This window comes from Phocoena sinus, chromosome 14 (genome assembly GCF_008692025.1).
Source record: "Phocoena sinus isolate mPhoSin1 chromosome 14, mPhoSin1.pri, whole genome shotgun sequence".
Lineage (NCBI taxonomy): Eukaryota > Metazoa > Chordata > Mammalia > Artiodactyla > Phocoenidae > Phocoena > Phocoena sinus.
In genome coordinates, this window is record NC_045776.1 from 39,640,184 (window position 1) to 39,660,940 (window position 20,757).

General features: G+C 43.8%; 1 protein-coding gene across 2 annotated transcripts in view; it reads right to left on the reverse strand.

Moving 5' to 3' along the window:
• GALNT1 (polypeptide N-acetylgalactosaminyltransferase 1) overlaps positions 1-19,307 on the reverse strand; it is a 127,362-nt gene extending 108,055 nt beyond the window's left edge. Inside the window, exon 1 of one of the 2 annotated variants that reach the window (XM_032603587.1) lies at positions 19,166-19,307. The gene's annotated coding sequence lies outside the window, so the exon portion shown is untranslated. The remainder of the gene's footprint in view (positions 1-19,165) is intronic. The other variant, XM_032603586.1, reaches the window with a different exon arrangement.
• Positions 19,308-20,757: the final 1,450 nt, after the last annotated feature.

Sequence of the window (20,757 nt, forward strand, 5' to 3'; positions counted from 1 at the left end):
GCAGACAACTGAAACCTTAAAGCAAGGGAGACCTAAGTTAGCTCCAAAGCTTACCAGGGAAAAAAGTGTCTGCTAGAAGAGCCAACTATATAAGCATTTAAAAGCTACTGGTTTTAAGACTGTCAAAATGTTGACAATTCCTGAGGTAAGAAGATGAATATATGGGGATTCATTACACAATTCTACTTCCATATACATTTGAAAATTTCCACAGTAAAGAGAGAGCATATGAACAATCTGAAGAATCTTAAAGAAACCAAAAAAAAATTTTTTAATAAATAAATAAATAAGCTACTGGTTTTAAGTCCTTGGGGTTGGGGGGGGTAGTTTTTAAAACACTGTTAAAAACTTTACTACTGCTACTTACATACAAGCTGTAGAAAGAGACTGCCTTGGGGCTACTAAATTATAATAAAAATCTGAGATGGCTCACTGTTTTCCAAAAAAAAAAAAATCTCCTAATTCCTAATTAAGTTTAACTAGATATTTGTTGTGGGTTCCAAAACAGAGGATATCTGAGATGAAAAGTACATTACAGCTTATTCAGGGCAACCTTCTTGTTATTGCTAATAGGGAAATTTAGGTCTGTGACATAGGTTCTTAATGTCAAAGCAGAAACTATAACCCAGGTCCTCTGAGTCTAATTCATGCAGTTTCTACCTTGCCAGGTTAGGGGACCAGCCTATTTAACAGTATCTTGATGATTTTACTTTGAACATCCAGCAGAAGGAATCTCGTTATCTCTTTCCAGTGCAATTCTGCATTATGACATCTGCTGAGATGCCGTTAGCTGTAAGTGAACAGAAATCACACCTCAAACTGCTTAAACATAAGGAAATTTACTGGCTCACATAACTGTTAGTCCAGGGGTAGGGTGGAATTCAGAGTTGTCAGCCTGGCAACTGTCGCTTCATCCCTCTGCAATACTTGCTTTCCTCCTTGAGTTTAACAAGATTACTGCAGCAGCTCAGAGCCTCACAGTCAAATCCAACAACGTCTACACAAAGAGAGTGGCCACTTCCCCATGCCTTGGGCAAGGAAAAAAGTCTTTCCCAGAAGTTTCAGCAGATTTTCCTCAGCCTAAAATTGTAACATGCCTATTTCTGAATCAATCCCTAGCAAGGGGGATGGGACTAGCATGACTGCCTTAGATTACTCAGGGCCACCACTGATGGTCACACAGTGGGGAGAAGAGAAGCCACGACTGGGAGAGAACTGCACATCAATACAAGGATAGCCAGTGATTCCTAATCTACAGCCAAGAAGCCTCGGGAAGTTGAAGAACTGCCTCACTACCTTTCTGAATAAATTACATCATTTGTGTGTGTGTGAGAAAGAGATACATGGTACTACCATTTAAAAATATGCACACACGCTAAAATTAATAAAATTCAATTTTATTTAAAAGCATTAACTAATTCATGATAATTTTTTAAACAGCACAGAGGCAATGCAGCACACACTACCTAGGTTTGCACCTGGCTCTCACACCTATTATCGGGTAAGTTCACACAAGTGGTTACCCACATTAAAAGATTGTTGTGATGATTAAATAAGCAGCATGTAAAGGGCTGATATCAGACACAGTATAAATTGTATTGAGCAAAGCACTAAATAAGTTCTAGCTATTATTTGTCTTATACAAGTAATTTACTACAGTGTGAAGAATTACGAAAAAAATTTAATTGAGGTAACATCGGTTTGTAACATTATATAAGTTTCATGTGTACAACATTATATTTTTACTTCTATATACCCTACAGGGTGCTCACCACCAAAAATTTAGTTTCCATCTGTCACCATACAGTTGGTCCCCTTTATCCATTTCACCCTCCCCCCACCTCCCCCCTCTGGTAACCACTACTCTGTTCTCCACATATACATGTTTTGTCTGGTTTGTTCATTTATTTTGGTTTTCTGTTTTTATAGATTCCACATATGAGTGAAATCATATGGTACTTAGTCTTCCTCTGACTTATTTCACTTAGCATAATACCCTCAAGATCCATCTATGTTACTGCAAATAGCAAGATTTCATCTTCTTTATGACTTAGTAGTATTCCATTGTGCATGTATTCAATATACCACATCTTTATCCACTCATCTGTTGATGGGCACTTAAGTTGTTTTCATATCTTGGCTATTGTAAATAATGCTGCAATGAACATAGATAGGGGTGCATATATCTTTTTGAATTAGTGTTTTTTATTCTTGGATAAACATCCAGAAGTGGGATAGTGGATCATATGGTAGTCCTATTCTTAACTTTTTGAGGAATCCCCATACTAGATCCATAGTGTCTGTACCAATTTACATTCTTACCAACAGTGTAGGAGGGTTCCCTTTAAGAATCATGAAAATCTTTGATATTGAAAAGGAGACATTTCTTTGCAGCTGCCTAGCATCCATCCTAATTTCCTTTTGGAGAATTACCTCTCCCTGCCTTGTATAATATTGCAGAGACTGTAAAACCATATGTCTACTCAGGTTCACTGCTGCAATCTATACAGAAATATAAAGGGAGAGACTTCCCCTGTCTCTCTCTGGTGGAAACGCTTTTTCCCTAGTTCAGCACACTTTAGCATATAAAAGGTTCATGTTCATAATGAAACTCTACTATACCTCAATAATATGTAAGGGCAGAGCTTATTCAGAGGTGAGAGAACAGTATAAGTTATCCAGCTGGCTTGGTTCAGGTTTAAAGTCCTCAAGAATTTTTTCCTGGAATTCTGTTTTTACTATTCTAGTCTACATCACTAGATCCCTGTCTACTTTGATTTGTCTTATTTCCACCTTCCTGCCCAATCTGAATCTAGCTACTGTTTTTAGTTCCCATTTTGAGTCTCTGGAGAAAAGTTTTTCCATTTCAGGGCTCAGATAAACCCGTGCTAAGTGACTTTGTGCTTCTTTCTGCTCTGACATATCTATCCTAACTTCTATATCTAACAACACCCAGTGTCCTAAGTTCTCTCCCAAAGCTCTCCTGTTTCCCATTTCTCAAAATGTACCCCAAATTTAACTTCTTAAAAATGCCTACCGGAAAATCGCATCTAGCTGGTGGTTTCTTTCCCCTCTAGCCTAGTCATTGTATCTCTTCATAATGTTCTAATTTACAAAAAAAAAAAAAAAAAATTAAGGTAACTCTCATCTGGCCCAGAAAAATCTATGACTTCCATTTGCAAATTAAAAAATAATACTGGGGTGGAAGAATTACTTTTCACTGTATAACTTTTGGTACTGTCTGGATATGTTACCATGTAAATGTCAACTTCTATTTTAAAAAAATTCCCATTACTTAATAATACAAAAAAATGACCTTAGTCTCCTTACTCTTCCAGTAGTATTTTTATGCAGAAACATGTGGACATCATATGGAGAGAAGAAAGCAGCCCTAAATTCACAGTCATTTTTGTTTACTTTTGTTTGGAAGGTGGCAAGTAAACAGGCAGCAGCTTGCTGCCATAGGCTTACAGTCTGGTTACTAAACAAAGCCAATGGTCTTCCACTGCTGAAAGTTTAAGGGAAATCTGAAGACCCTTGTGGAGCCCCTGACCCCTCAGAAAGTGATATTGGCAAGGACTTCTAGGGGTCCAGGTGATGGCGTGACTGGGTTAGTCACTGCCACTTCTCACAGGACTGGAGCTGCTAGTAAATGAAAACAGAACAGGTCAGGACTGGCAATCAAGTATTGCTGTGGGTGTGAGTAAAGTGCACTGCAGGTGGACCCCACTTTGTCTGCCCTAAAAAAATGGATCAGTCCCAATCTTCTTACATATTATTTTATTACATTTTTGTTATATATGAGGGTATTCTACATTTACCATAATATTAAAATAGAGTACTATAATAATTAAGTGTGAACTGTGGATTAGTCAAAATATGCTTTCATTTAGGCCCCACCCCCAAAATATGTAACCTTATATTCTGAGACTGATCTTCAAGACACCACCCAACCTTCCCCAATGGGTTGATGTCAGCACTGGATTGACCGCCTTCTTCCTCACTTCCAATCCCCTCCATCTTCCATCGGCTGCAACACTCACGCTGACTTCTAACGCTGTCGTCCTCAGTGGCCCGGATCCTGGTGCTCTGTCTTCTGTCTCAGGGCCCAATACCAACCTGCCCATCCACACCTTACACGGATACCTCGGCCCACACCAAACGCAGACACAGACCACACCTGGCCACGGTCTCCCCACCATCTAGCACACACAATCCTCACCCCACCAAACCTGCCCTTCTCCATTTGCCCCTGAGCCCTACCCCACCTTCCACGTGCTCAGCTACCAACCAAGAAGTCACACAACCTTTGTTATTTCACCCTCCTGACACACAAAAATTCCCTCACCCACTGGACCTTTCGGCCTTTCAGTCCTAACCCTAGGCAAGCCCCACTGTTTTGTTCTGCTTTGACTTCCAGGATATTAACATCACAGAGAAAGTCCGGACACCAGGCTGGCTGGGTCCACCGGAAACCCACCTCACAGCCCAGCCAGCCACATGTGCACACCCTTGTGGCCACGCTACGCGGCCCTGGCCCCAGCTCCACGAAGTCTCTCCTCCTCAGACCCGCGCTCCTTCCACTTCACTTGCACCTCACGCGCCCTCTGCTCTCTCAGAGCCCTTCCCCCTCCCCACTTGCACACTTAGTCGCATCCCTTCCCACAGCCTCGGAAGCCTTGTTCCACACACGCTTTCCTCCTGTCTCTCACACTCACCAGCCCTTTCTCCTGAGATAACTGTCAGAGATGAGGGTTTTGTCTCTCCTTTCCCCACAAAACCAGATTCTTAAAAATGAACTGCCAACATTTAAACATCAGGACTTTGCACTCAAAACAAAATCAGGATTCCTGGCTTCTCTAGGAAAACAGAACCCTCTGCCCCCAGGGAGGGAGCACACGCCAAGAGCAAAGTCCTCGGAGCAGATGGCTGGCCGCCCCCTCCTGCGGGGGCATTTGTCCCCTCCGACCACAGCCCTCCTTCCTTGTCCCGTCAGCGTCAGCCCCGCGCTGGGCCCCTGCTCTCACAGGCCACTCCCACTGCTTACAGGCAATGGGCTCGCTCCTCCTGTCCTAGAAGTCACCTCCTCCACTGCCCCGATCAAGCCCCGCCCTCCTCCTCTCCAGCTCCTCAGGGAACTGGCTCCACCTGCCGTCACCACTGATCACCTTGTAATAGGATTTCTGCCGTCACCTCGCAGCTGGAACTGCAGGGAGCAGAGCAAGTCTCTCCACACTCCGGCCTGCCCAGCAGCACTGCACAGGAGTGCCCGTCATTCCTCACAAGGCCTCCTCCCCCAAATTCAAGGCTTTCCTGACTCTGTTCTCTTCTAATTCTCCTCCCGACCTTCCAATGGCCAGGCATCTTAAAACACCTCTGAAGGCCACACAGTCCCCACAGTTAGCACGCTCTCCCCTGTAACACTGCCACCAGCCAGCCCAGGTCTTGGAGTTTCTCTCAAGGAAAAAAAAACAGGAAAGACTCAGTCTAAACCTGACCACAGTCTTGCACCTCGAAAGGTACGCACGCTAATTTATTATTCAACATTACAGCTCACTTCTCAGCTGGAAAGCACCTGTGCTTAAGAGACCAGTAAGTGAAGGTCCCTACTTTTGCCTAAGGAAGTCACAGCCCAGAAGGAACACAGATGGATAAACTGAGCATCACCACGATACATGATGTGATAGGGGAAAAAGCACCACTGAGGGGAAGGCCAGGTAGGGCCCGAGCAGCCTGCTGAGAGAGACACTAGAGCCGTCTTCAGCCTCACACACACCCACTGCCACCACTGTAGTCCAGGCCTCCTGCAAGTCTCCTCACTGGTCTCCACGCTTCTCTTCCACCCATCCTACCTCCTGCATGAATCCGTTCTCCACACTGCAGCAGGGTGATCTGCCTAAAATTTGAGACAGGGCTCTCTCCTGCTCAGAGCCTTCCAACAGCACTGGGTCTGCATCACCCGTCCCATCGTCCCTGCCAATTTCTCTCCCTGCATCTCACCTCACTTTCCACTGCACCAGTGGCCCTTCAGCCACAGTGATCTTTCAGTTCCTTAAAAAGAGTGAGTCCTCTTCTGCTACATGGCCTCTGCACATACCATTCTTTTTACCTGGAATCTTCTTGCCCCACTCTCTGTACTAAAATCTTTGTTGACCTCTGGGTCTCAGCTGAAACATCATTTCCCCATTATTTATTTTGTTTGTTTGTTGTGAAAACTCCCATTATTCATTTAATTGTCTCTATTTTTGTCTACCCCATAATTGTATGATCAACAAGCACAGGAACCATGTCTGTTTTGTTCATTGTGTATTCACATAGCCTGGCCCACAGCAGACACTCAATAAATATTTGCTCAATGACGATGTAAAAGATTCTTTCCAGGCTTCCCTGGTGGCGCAGAGGTTGGCAGTCCACCTACCAATGCAGGAGACGTGGGTTCGTGGCGCGGTCTGGGAATATCCCACATGCCGCGGAGCGGCTAGGCCCGTGAGCCATGGCCGCTGAGCCTGCGCGTCCGGAGCCTGTGCTCCGCAACGGGAGAGGTCACAACAGTGAGAGGCCCCGTACCACAAAAAAAAAAAAAAAAAAAAAAAAAAAAGACTCTTTCCTTCTCTGAAGTCCCAAATATAAGCATCTCCTTGAATTCGTTTCCTGGCCCTCTCCACCACCCCCTATTTCCACCAACTCCATGCTGCTCACGCTTATCTGTACCTCCAGAACTGACCTCTCCTGCCAAGATCAAGTTCCACAATTACGATGGCCACAGGACAGCTCCACCTGGAGTCCCTCTCTGGCACCTGCAACTGGACATGTCTCAAGACACACTCAGTAACTATCCTCAAACAAACTCTCCTGTTTTTTCCATTTCTGTTAATGGTGATATTCTCCTAGAGGTCCAGTGACTGACTTCTCTCTTTCCTTCATCCACTGACAAGAACAACTGATTCCATCTCTAAAAATGCAGCTATATGTTCCTGTATACATGGTCAACTAGACTGGCGCATTAGTCTCAAGTCCTACCTCTAGTCTTAAAATAAAAATCACCCATCTACATGTATTTTAAAGTTCAATTCTGATGTCAATCAACAGTCCCATCAAAATCCTTCAATGTCTCCCTACTGTCCTCCAGATAATGTCCATATTCTTCTGCTTGGTATTCAAAGACCCTATTAATCTTGTCCACACTATTCTAACCAGGCAATCTAGCTTAGTGGTTAAGACCATAAACTCTGGAGCCAGACTGCCACGTTAAATGCACAGACACAGGGAAGGTGCACATCCCAGCTTCGCCACTTAACTTCCCTGGGCTACAGTTCCTCCATCCTTCCTCTAAACAATGGGGATAATGATAAGAGTAGTTACCTCCAAGGACTGTTATAACGATTAAATGAACTAGTATACGTAAAACACTTGGAATAGTGCCTGGCACTGATCAGTGCTACACATATTGTGTCTTATTTGTGTTTTGCAGCACCATCTCCAACTGTCAATAGCTTACATCCCAGTCTATCTGAACCAACTCCTTGTTTCTCTAATACTCCTCAAACTTCCCCTTCTGAGGTAAGAGCCCACTACACCAGATGATAAACTCTGGCTGATAAGCTGCCACTATTACACCCCTTCCTCTAACTCAAGGACATCTCCAGTCGAAAGCTTCTACCACAAAGCTCCTTTCTCTCCAAGAGTGTCCTTATAGCTCATGCACTGAAATGCCCCAGAGGCTGCTCATCATAGGATTTCCAGCCCTATTCAGAGACTCCTAGTCTACAATTAACCAACCTCTTCTTCCCTCTACTTTCTCACTCCTCTCCCAAGTTTCAGATCAGAGACCATCTTACCACCATTCTCCATGCCGAGTGGCAAAACTGTTTTAGTTCTCTTATGCCCCTATTTCTGGGTAGAAGTTGAAACTCTCATGGCTGCTCTCCCTACAACAGTCCTATTTCATCAGGTAGTGTTCTCTCTGCATGAAAACACTTAAAATAATTAAAACTAATTCTGCGGCTTGACTATGAGCAGAATACGGACTTCTCTCTGAAGCAGTCTGGCCTCACTTACCCTCTACAGCCCCTGCCACACACAGGGACTGGTGAATACTAGAAAAGTGTTTATTGATAACTCACAAATCCCTAGAGATGGAAAAATGAGAATTATAACATTCCCAGAAAATTTCACTCACTCTTTAACCTTAGGAGAAACAATAAATATAAACTGCAATGTGCAATTTCCAAAGACCAATCCAATAACTTAGCATGTGGCTTTACCAACAAATGCAAATTCTACTCCTTTTTATAACTGAACTGATACTTCAAAAAAAAAAATTTTTTTTAACAAGAAGGAAGTCGTAACTACCAAGGACACAAAGATCTAGCAAAAACCATGACATCTAAACTAAAGAACTACCTTCAATTCACCTCAAGTCTCCCCAAAACGGTTTATCTAGTGTCTCTTAGCGTTTATCCCACAGCTAAGGTCACCAACCAAAAGATTACATGCCAGAAACCTACATTTACACATCTTTACAGAACCAAAAACCACCATATGTTCTCTATGTAACATTAGAAGTTATAATTACAATGATTGTAAAGGATTCTTTAAACACTTGTAGGAATTTATTCTATAACTTATAACATTTTATAAGAACTCTAAAAATTAAAGGAGAAATAAGTCACATAAAATCAGAGGTGCACTCTGAACTGATCGCTAATGAAACAGCTGCCCTAAAACATTCCTTCTCCTTAAGGATTAAAAGGGTTTCACATTGAAGACATCCCTACAAAAATACAAGGAAAATAGCAGAGGAGAAACTAAACTGAATGGCTGATCGCTGACTTCTAGTTTCAAAAAGAATCAAGTAGTCATACCCTAGGCAGTGCTAGTCAAAGTGTGGGCCTTAGACAGCAAACTGCTTGCACCTACTCCATGAAAAGTACAGAGATTGACAGTAAGCACTTAGAAACTTTGACGGCAATGTTACAGAACTTTTACATCTACTGAATCTAACAATAAAAAATTGTAAGTTATATATTGTAGGCTTTTAATTTCATTTTTCTTATAATTCATACTTTACATATGTTAGAAAAGAATCAGCCTGTGACAAAGGGAAAATGTTAAAAACTGGTCCTTCAGGGACATTTGCTTCCGGGAAGATTGAGTAGATGTACTTTTCCTTATTCCTCCCACTAACAACTAAAAATTCTGGACAGTGCATATGAAACAAACATAAGAAGACTCTTAAATGTGGAGAGAAGAAGGCAGACTGGCAAGACCTCAGGCCCTGAGGAACAACACAATGGTGACTACCCTGGGTTTTATTTTTGCCTCATATACCCCAAACTTGGAAGTGAAGAAGCTGGCCAACTGGAAATGCCAACAGGCACAGACCATAAAAAGCCCAACAAAAGCCTGCTCTCTCTAGCCAAAGGACCGAAAAAGGGACATCTTAGCAAGACAGAAAACGCTAAGGGAAAAAAATGACTCTACTCCAGACAAAAACCACAGAAAAAACTGTGGCCCACCCAGGCCAGCAAAGGTCAGGTAGGTAGCTTAAATTTCCATATACTCACCAGGCTGTAGCAAGGCACCCCAACCCCATCCACACTAGACTGGTGCTAAGGAGGCCAAGTAGGGAGCCCAGGCTTTTATCCATGTCAGCTGGTAACAAGGCACCCTTCCATATCATGTCCCCTGAGAATCCTGAACCTCTAACCCCATCTGACAGTAACAAAACACTTTACTTCTTGGGTCAAGGGAGGCCAAGTGGGGAGGCTGTACTTCTAATTCCTCCTAGCAATAACAAGGTAGCACCACATGCCACCCCTACCCCTGCTGGAGTGGTGTCAAAAAAAGGCCAGCTAAAACAAAGGCTTAAATAAGATCCAGAATTTCACAGAATATGAAAATTCCCAGGTTTTAATTAAAAAAAAAAAAAAAAAAAAAGACACTCACCATACCAAAAGCCAGGATGACCTCAAACTAAATGAAAAAGACACTGATACCAACACCAAAATGACAGAGATGTCAGAATTATCTGAGAATGATTACAATGCAGCTGTGACAGAAACGCTTCAACAAGAAATTTCAAAATAAATAACCTCAACAAAGAAATAGAAGATACAAATAAGAACGAAATGGAAATTTTAGAGCTGAAAAATACTGAAATAAAAAGCTAAGTTGATGAACTCAACAGCAGAATGGAAGGGACAAAGAAACTCGAAGATACAAAAACAGAAATTACTCAAACTGAACAACAGAAAGAAATAAACTAAAGAAGAACTGACAACCTTAGGAACCTGTGGGACCATAACAAAAGATCTAACATTTAAGTCATCAGAGTCTTGAAAAGAAAGAGAGTTTGCTGAAAAAGCACTTGCACTCAGGAAATAATGGTGAAAACTTCCCAAATTTGGAAAGAGACACAAACCTACAGGTTCAGGAAGCTGAGTGAATGCAAAGAGGATAAACCCAAAGAAATCCAAACCAACATTTATCACAATTAAATTTCTAAAAACTAAAAATAAAGAAAAAATCCTGAGGACAGTGATAGATAAAAGACACCTTAACTACAGAGGAAAAACTATTCAGACAGTGGATTTCTCATCAGAAACCAGGGAGGCCAGAGGTAAGTGGTACAACATTTTTCAAGTGCTGAAAGAAAAGATCAACACAGAATCCTATACCCAAAGAAAATATGCTTCAGGAATGAAGAGCGAATCAAGTCATCCCCAAATGAAGGAAAACAAAGAAAATCTGTGGCCAGCAGACATACCCTTAAGAATGGCTAAAAAACAGAAAAGAAATAAGAGAATGAATCCTGACACATCAAGAGAAAACACAGTAAGCAAAAATACAGATAAATAGGCTTTCCTTCTCCCCTTGAGTTTACTAATTTATGTTTGTGAAAGCAAAACTATAACACAGTGTCTAGTACACTTGTAAATGTTTGTAAAAGAAATAAATACAATTGTATTAAAATGTGGTCGGGTAGGGCTTCCCTGGTGGCGCAGTGGTTGAGAGTCCGCCTGCCGATGCAGGGGACACGGGTTTGTGCCCTGGTCCGGGAAGATCCCACATGCCGCAGAGCGGCTGGGCCCGTGAGCCATGGCCGCTGAGCCTGCGCGTCCAGAGCCTGTGCTCCGCAACGGGAGAGGCCACGACAGTGAGAGGCCCACGTACCACAAAGAAAAAAAAAAATGTGGGCAGGTAAAGGGATGTATAGGGAAGTAAGGTTTCTGCGCTTCATCTGAACAGGAAAAATGATGACACCACTAGACAATGATTAGCCAGGTATATATAATGTAATACCTAAATCAATCAGTAAAAATATTTTTAATTTAAAAAAACTATACAGGGCTTCCCTGGTGGCGCAGTGGTTGAGAGTCCGCCTGCCGATGCAGGGGACACGGGTTCGTGCCCCAGTCTGGGAAGATCCCACGTGCCGCAGAGCGGCTGGGCCCATGAGCCATAGCCACTGGGCCTGCGCGTCCGGAGCCTATGCTCTGTAACGGGAGAGGCCACAGCAGTGAGAGGCCCGGGTAACCCAAAAAAAAAAAAAAAAAAAAAAAAAGGGATAATACACCATGACCAAGTGGGGTTTATTCCAGGAATGCAAGGCTGGCTCAATTAAAAATCAATCAAAATAATCCATCACATCAATAGGCTAAAGAAAAAAATTACAGGAACATATAAAGATCAATGCGCAAAAAGCACTTAATGAAATTCAACACCCATTCATGCCAAAAACTTTCAGAGACAGAAACAGAAGGGAATGTCCTCAACTTGATGAAGACCATCTAGAAAAACCTTACAGTTAACACCATACTTAATAGTGTATAGGATAAGTACCTGACAACTAGCTTTTTTGATTGTACAATGTAAATGCCTGACATTAAGCTTTTGATTTCCCAGGCATCCAGTTCAAAGACAACCATCTTGAATAAACATATTGCCAGCTACACAGCTAGATAAAGAGCCATGCTGCCCCACCCATAAAGTTACTTTTTTTTTTTTCTTTAAGAAAGCTCTAGTCATTAGATAACTGACCACTTGACAGCTTGCTTTTCCCTTCCTGTGCCCTAATTCCTGCTCTTATGTCTTACATTCACCAATAAAGAGAAAATCCACAAAACCCTAGGCCCCTCACCATCAACCCCCAAAAAAAGCAGAAAGCCAGGTCTGCACTCTTTACCCACAAACTCGTTGTGTGGCCTCAGGCACGCCATGTACCCTCCTCCAGGACCTGTAAGTAATAAACCTTTTCTTTTCAAACTTCCCTTATGGTTGTTGCAGAGGTGTGTCTTACAATCACTGTAAGAGCACAAGGGCCAGTCCAGACACAAAACTGGCTCCAGAAGGGGAAATGTCTGTGCGGGGGCTCACCACAGGCCAAGGTGAATGCCAGTCATTTCTAGCCAACAGCATCACTATGGATTGCCAGAGACTGACCCAAAACATAGTGAAAGACTGAATGCTTTCTCCCTAAGATCAGAAACAAGGCAAAAACGTCCTCTCTTATTATTCTTAAACATAGTACTAGAAGTTTTCGCCAGTGCAATAAGGCAAGAAGAGGAAGTAAACAGCATGCAGATTGAAAAGGAAGAAATAAAACTGCCCCTATGTTGACAAGACATGGTTGTCTACTTAGAAAGTCTCAAGGAATCTACAGAAAAACTCCTAGAACTAAAAAATGGGTTCCGCAAGACTGCAGGATACAAGATCAACAAAAGAAAGTTAATACTTCTACTAACAATAAACACATGGACGCCAAAATTTAAAATACAATACCATTTTTTAACATCTTTATTGGAGTATAATTGCTTTACAATGTTGTTAGTTTCTGCTTTATAACAAAGTGAATCAGGTATACATGTACATATATCTCCATATCCCCTCCCTCTTGTGTTCCCCTCCCACCCTCCCTAATCCACCCCTCTAGGCGGTCACAAGCACCGAGCTGATCTCCCTGTGCTATGCGGCTGCTTCCCACTAGCTATCTATTTTACATTTGCTAGTGTATATATGTCAATGCCACTCTCTCACTTCATCCCAGCTTCCTTCCCCCTCTCCGTGTCCTCAAGTCCATTCTCTAAGTCTGCATCTTTATTCCTGTCCTGCCCCTAGGTTCTTCAGAACCATTTTTTTTTTTAGATTCCATATATATGTGTTAGCATATGGTATTTGTTTTTCTCTTTCTGACTTACTTCACTCTGTATGACAGACTCTAGGTCCATCCACCTCACTACAAATAACTCAATTTCGTTTCTTTTTATGGCTGAGTAATATTCCATTGTATATATATGCCACATCTTTACCTATTCATCTGTCGATGGACACTTAGGCTGCTTCCATGTCCTGGCTATTGTAAATAGTACTGCAGTGAACATCGTGGTTCATGACTCCTTTTGAATTATGGTTTTCTCAGGGTATATGAACAGTAGTGGGATTGCTGGGTCATATGGGAGTTCTATTTTTAGTTTTTTAAGGAACCTCCATACTGTTCTCCATGGTGGCTGTCTCAATTTACAGTCCCACCAACAGTGCAAGAGGATTCCCTTTTCTCCACACCCACTCCAGCATTTGTTTGTAGATTTTTTGATGATGGCCATTCTGACCGGTGTGAGGCGATACCTCATTGTAGTTTTGATTTGCATTTCTCTAATGATTAGTGGTGTTGAGCATCCTTTCATGTGTTTCTTGGCAATCCGTATATCTTCTTTGGAGAAATGTCTATTTAGGTCTTCTGCCCATTTTTGGATTGGGCTGTTTGTTTTTTTGATACTGAGCTGCATGAGCTGCTTGTAAAATACAATACCATTTTCAATTGTTCAAAATACAAATACTTACATGTAAATCTAACAAAACCCCAACAAAATCTAACAAAACATAGACTTGTATGATAAAACTACACAATGCTAATGAAAGAAATCAAAGAAGATCTAAAGAAATGGAGAGACATACCATGTTCATAGATTGGAAGAAACAACATAGTAAGACATCAATTCTCCCCAAATTGATATACAGGTCTAATGCAATTCCTATCAAAATTCCAGTAGGATTTTTTTATAAATATAAACAAGATTATTCTACAATTTATATGGATAAGCAAAGGAAAGAACAGCTAATACAATTCTGAAAAAGAATGAAGTGGGAGGAATCATTCTACACCTACTTAAGACTTATTATATTGCACAGTAACCAAGACTGTACAATACTGGTGGAGGGACAGACACATAGATCAATGGAACAGAACAGAGAACCCAGAAATAAACGCATACAAGTATACCCAACCGATTTTTTTTTACATATATAAAAGCAATTCAATGGAGGAAACAATGTTGCCTTTTCAACCAATGGTGCTATAATAGCCAAAACTGGAAACAACAAATGTCCTTCAACAGGTAAATGGTTAAAAGAACCATAGAAGTACATCCATACTATGAAATACTACTCAGCAATAAAAAGGAAGCAACTACTGATACACCCAATATCTCGATGAGTCTCCAGAGAATTATGCTGGGGGGGGCATGGGGGGCAAAAGCCAATTCCAAAAGGTACTTACTATATGACTCCATGTATAAAACATTCTTGAAAGGACAAAATTATAGAAATGGAGAACACATTAGTGATTGTCAGGACTTAAGGAGTGGATGGAACTGGGAGGGAAGAGGGTATGGCTATAACAGAACAACATGCAGAAACCCTGTGCTGATGGAAATGTTCTGTGTCTTGACTATATCAATGACACTCTCATGGGTCTGATATTGCACTACAGTTTTACATGATGCCACTGGGAGAAACTGGGTAAAGGGTACATGGGATCTTTCATAATTATTTCTTGTAACTTCATGTGGATCTACAATTATGCCACCAAAAAAAGTTTAATTTAAAAAAGCCCAGAGTTTGGGCTTTTTGAGCACTAGCTGTCCCTAACTCCTTGCTTGGTGCCCTGAAATAAATGCTGCACTTTCTTTCATCACACACACACAAAAAAAGGCCCAAAACTGGACCTTCACTCACTACTCTAAGATTCGTCACCCAAATGTTAACACTTCAGAATAGATGTACCTTCTTAACAACTCTTTATTAATTTTGGCTTTGTGGTGGACTGCAGACACATAGATATAAACGTAAAATATTATCCGTACCCTCAAACACCATAAACTCAAGTAGAGTGACAAACACAGGCATAAATCAACAGTGAAAGACTTCATAAAGGAGATGAGATTTGAACAAATCCTTGAACAAGAGGTAGCACTTCCACAAGTGGAAGCGGAGATGGGGATGTCTTGGGAAGAAGAAATCTTATGTAAAGACTCGGAGCTAAAGATAAACACAGTGCCTATGAAGAAAGGGGCGTGTGTGTTGTGAAATAACAAAAAGAAGGAATAAGCAGTGTGGGGGTAACAATGGAAGGTCCCCAAAAGCTGGAGCGAGGAATGCAAATGAGAGAAGACTTCCTTACCAACCCAGCCAACCAAAAGCAAGCAGCTCCCCACCACCACACAAACACAGTCTCTCCAGCACCCTTTACCTTTTCTTTCTAGCACTCGTCACAAGTATAATTATTATGTACTTACCTGCATGTTTATCTAATGCTGTCCAACCCCGGTTATCTTGAGTATCTACCACTGGACTGGCACACAATAAGCGCCCAATAAATATTAACTGAGTCAATGAACGAACAGCAAGTATTCACTTCTAGTTCCCTTCTATGCAGTTGCCCCAGTCTTCTTTCCTGCATTATCTGTCACTCCGTGCTCCATGGTCCCTCTCTGACCCACTGCCTCTTTTAGCTAATCTCTCCTTTTTCCTACCCCCTCCACCTCGGCCCAGCTCTTAACCCATCATAAAATAAAAACTCAGTATATTTTAAAATAGTGGTTCACATTTGCAATGTTGTAACCCTCTTCTGAATCTCAACCAATTAAGAACTGTATCCCAAGAATCTGTTACTGAAAACAAAGTACTACAGTTGTAAGTTGTTACAACTTCTGTAAGTTGTTACAGAAGCATATTACATAAACAGACAAATACCAGCAGAAATAGCTATTCCTGTCAGGGCCTTACTTTCCTGAATATGAGAGCCTTTTCCCAGTATTAGATGATCCTATCTGGTCTATGGAAAGCTGCCCACTGAAGACAGCCAGGACAGTACTCCTCAAGGCTACCCAAGTTACACAAAACAAGGAAAACAGAGAAACTGTCACAGACCAAAGACTAAGGAGACATGATGACTAAATGCAATGTGGTGCAATGTGGTACCCTGGACAGGATTCTGGAACAGAAAGAGGATATTAATGGGAAAATTGGTGAAATCCTAATAAAGTCCGGAATTTAGTTTCCTAAAAATAATATACATACACATATACATATGTATGTGGCACTAAGATATGATTAAGATTCAAATGTATAAATATTATTTTATATTATTAAAAAAAGAAAGAGATAGGGCATGCAAGGGAACCAGGAAATGAAACTCAGGCCAGGGTAGCTGGGGCTTAGAGCTGAAAAGCTACACACAGACCTACCTTCATTTTGATTCTGGTCCTGTGCTCTTACCCGCTGCCCTGAATATTACCCTGCCTGAATTGCTTGGGATTAACTAGTTTTGACTTCTGAACAGGCTCATTAATACACTCAAGAAGCATTTATTGAGTGCCTACTGCTTACCAGGCACTGTGCAGTCTTTGAAGATACATGGCTGGAAGACACAATCTCTGCTCTCATAAAGCTGACACTCTACTACAGAAGCCAGGCATTTAACAAGTATTTGTGTAAATGATGAGTGTTCCCAAGGCATTCAAAGTTGGCTTAAGAGCCCTACCAAACAATCCATCAGGACATTTGTTAAACCCAGTTATCACTGGTGTTCTGAATAAGGCCTTCAGTATGAAAACAAATCACTTGAGATCTGAGATCTATCACCTGTGACCTGTTGAATCACTTTAACAGATACTCATTCAGTTGACGTGGCTTGGGACCTGAGATTCTGCACTTCTTCCAAACTCCCAGGTGACAGAGATGCTGCTGCTAGTTCACGAACCACACTTTGCATTAGCAAAGCACTGAAGGTACCAAGGAAACATCCCTTAAACTATCACGTAAAATGCAAGCTCCATGAAGCCAAGAGACATTTTGCCTCTCCTATTCACCATACTATACCCAGGACTTAAAACTATGCCTCATAGACATATGGCACTCAACAAATATTTACTGAATAAGCCAATGGATATATGGTCTAGACAAGTGCTGTTCAATAGTAACCACCGGTCACATTTGGCTACTGAACACTTGTAATGTGGCTAGTGAATTTTCAAAACTTTAATTTTAATTAATTTAAATAGCCACATGTGGTTAGTGGCTACCACAATGGACAACCCAAGTCCAGACACAGATGTAATGTAAAAAGCACTGGATTAATAAGACCTAGGTGTGAATCCCAACTCTGCTGCTTAGCTTGCGCCCTGTAAAGTTACAACTTCTTAGGGCCTCAACTTCATTTGTGAAATGAGGACAAAATACCCACCCATCCCACCCCACCCTCTCAGAGTTCTTGACAAGAATTATTATAGATCAATGTGTTGATATTAAGCACAAGGTATGATCTCTGCCCTCCAGAAACAGTTCACAATCACAAAGACTACTCTGACCATTGCCCACACTTGCCAGAAAATGCCAAGCCCGTCTGGTTAGCTTAGCGGCTCTGTGAATGAGGCCAAGGTCACAAGTTCGGAGGAGGGGGCCTTCACTTAGCAAGGTTGACCAGGTAAGAGAGGCAATGACACTGCAAATCATCACAATTCCTGGCAAATCTTTAAATGGGCATTGCACTGATTATGGGTGAGTAAATGACATTTCATTCATTCATTCTTCCAGGAAGCTGTACTACATTACCTAACGCCCGCTACTTCCCAACCACAGACGTCTGCTAATTCACGGCCGGGTCCTCTTCGCGGGTAGTGGGCCGGAAGCCCCCAACCCGGGCCGCCCGCGTATCCTCCCCTCCCGCGTCGCGCCGGCCGGGCGGGGATCAGCCTGGCACCGCGGCTCCAAGTACCACACCGCCGGACCGAACCCAGGAGCCATATTTAGCTGTATTTTGGTCAATCAAACAAACTTCCGTCTTCTAAAGAAAAACGGTTCTAACTCAATGTCAAACTAGGACGGAAACTCGCTTCTCGCCGCAGCGGCCAACCAGAGACGCCGCGTGTCCAGCAGCCTCCGCGTCCCCGACCCGGACCCCGCGCCCAGCGTGCCCGCGCCCCGGCCGCGCCGGCCACAAAGGGACAGCAGACGCGGACGCGGCCGGGCCTCCTCCTCCTCCTCCTCCCCCGGCTACGCGTCAGCGGCTGCGGCTCCGGGACGGCCCGGGCGCGGGCGGACACTCACCTCGGTCCGCACGCGGCGGCGGCGGCGGCGGCGGCGGCGGCAGGCGCTCCTCGGGGCCGGCCCGGGCGGTCGCGGCGCGGTCCCGCGGGCCGCAGCGCGGGCGCTACTCTCGGGCCGCCGTCCGCCGCGCCGCCTCCTCGACCACTGCCGGCGGCTCCCCCGGCGGGCGGGCGGGCCCGACGCGGGCCCCGCCTCCGCCGCGCCTGCCCCCTCCTCCGCGCGGGGCCTCGCGGGCTCGGCGCGCTACTCCGGGCCACCCCGCATGCTGCTGCCGCCGCAGCTGCCGCTCGCTTGGGACCGCCTCAGCGCGGCGGTCCGGGGCCGCAGGGCCGCCCACGCAGGCCGCTTGGGTGCGGTCCTCCCCGCTCGCGGCGTGCTGGCGGCGGCGGCGGCCCGTGCGGCTGCGCGGGGGAGGCGGGGGCGCCGCGCGCTCACCCGGATGCGGCGCCCCCGCCCCTGCGGCGAGCCCACCTCGGGGCCGCGGCGCTTCCCTCGGGGCTGTGAAGGTTCCGGCTTCTCGGCGCCTCTACCTCTGCCTGTCCCACCCGCGGGGAGGCGCGGAACCCGGGCGCCGGAGCAAGGGCCTCCGGGCGGCGCTGCCGGTCCTGTCCCGGGCGGGAGCCTGGGTCTGCGACGGGCTCGGCCGTGAGGTCCGGCCCGGGTGGTCTCCACCTGAACCTGTGCACGGACAAAGGGGCTGCCGCCGCAAGTGAAGTACAGCTTGGGCCGATTCACGTCGAGCAGGTCGCGGGGTGGGAGGAAAGGACGGTGCCCTCACCGCGCCGACGAGATCTTCGGATCGATCCCGGGGCCGAGGTCAGGTTGTTCCAGACCCGCGAGCGGCCGACGAAGACTCGGAACTGGAGGACGGTCAGCGGCCCCTTGGTCTGGCCGGGCTGAGCGCTGCGTCCGGCTACAGGGATGCAGGAGGTCCAGGACCCAGGGTGGGCGGCGAGAGGGGAGGCCACCGACCGGCAAAGCCGGAAGAGGCAGCCAGGCCTTGGGGGACAAAAACAACCCCGGCCGCCACAGGATGGGGGCTGGTTAGGGCAGTGTCTCCCTTGTAGTTCTGAGAGGGGCCCTTCCACTGTGCCCCCTTGGGAAACACTCTTCCTTGGCACTAATTCCAGTACCTAGCCGTACCTTAACCTGAAGAGAAGACGCAGCCTGGTCCTCTGTCACTCACTAGGCATGACCAACTGTTCTTTTAATAAATTTTCTACTTGAATCATTCAGAGGTTTTTGTGTCTTGCTTGCCAGCGATGAAACTAATGTTTATAATATTTAAATGGTCCCATTTTTATATTTTAAATAAAGGTATGTTCGCAGAAAGAACCAAAAGGCTGGAAGCAAATAATGTTACTGAAGATTATCTGTGGAATTTTACTATCCTATTTTGTGCTTATCTACATTTTCCAAGTATTCTAAAATAAAAGTTAAAAGTTGCTTTTTAAAAGTACTTACATAATATTTTGAAACAGTGAATCATGATTGGCCTGTTAATGTACCACAAGGGAACTTCACTTTGAAGTTTTTATCTTTTTAAAAAAATAACCTGTGTTAAGGAAAAGAAAAAGATTTTTTTGTTTCTTGGGGAAAAAAAGGTTTGCAAATCGTATATCTGATAAAGGACTTGTATTCAGAATATATAAAGAACTCTTATAACTTAATAAGACTAATAATTGAATTTTAAATGGACAAAAGAATGAAATAGGCATTTTACCAAAGAAAATATTTACATGGTCAACAGTAGCATGAAAAGATGTTCAACATCATTAGCGACTAGGGAAATGAAAATCAGAACCACAATGAGAAGGCTCTTTGCACCCACTACAATGGCTGTAATAAAAACGACTGATGATAGCAAGTGTTGCTGAGGAGATTAGAGAGATTAGAACCCTAACCTACATTTCTGATGGATATGTGAAATGGTACGGCCACTTTGGAAGTTTGTTAAAAAGGTACTTAAAAAGTTATACATAAGAGTACCATATGACCCCATGATTCCACTCCTAGGTATATACCCCCCAAAACTGAAAACATGTTCATATAGCAAGTTGTATCTAAATATTTATAGGAGCATTATTCATAATACTTGAAAAGTAGAAACAATCCAGATGTCCAGCAACTGGTGAATGGATAAACAAAATGTGGTATGTCCATACAGTGAATGCTATTCGGCAATAAAACAGAATGAAAGATACATAGAAGATATGTGGAAGATACAACATAGAGGAACCTCAAAAACATTAAACCAAGTGAAAATAGCCAGATGGGTGGTGATCATGGGTTAGGTCAGGCAGTAGGCATATGTCAGCATGGTGAGGGCAGTCCTGGGTGTGGTAAATGTGGATCATAAGCAGTCAGGAG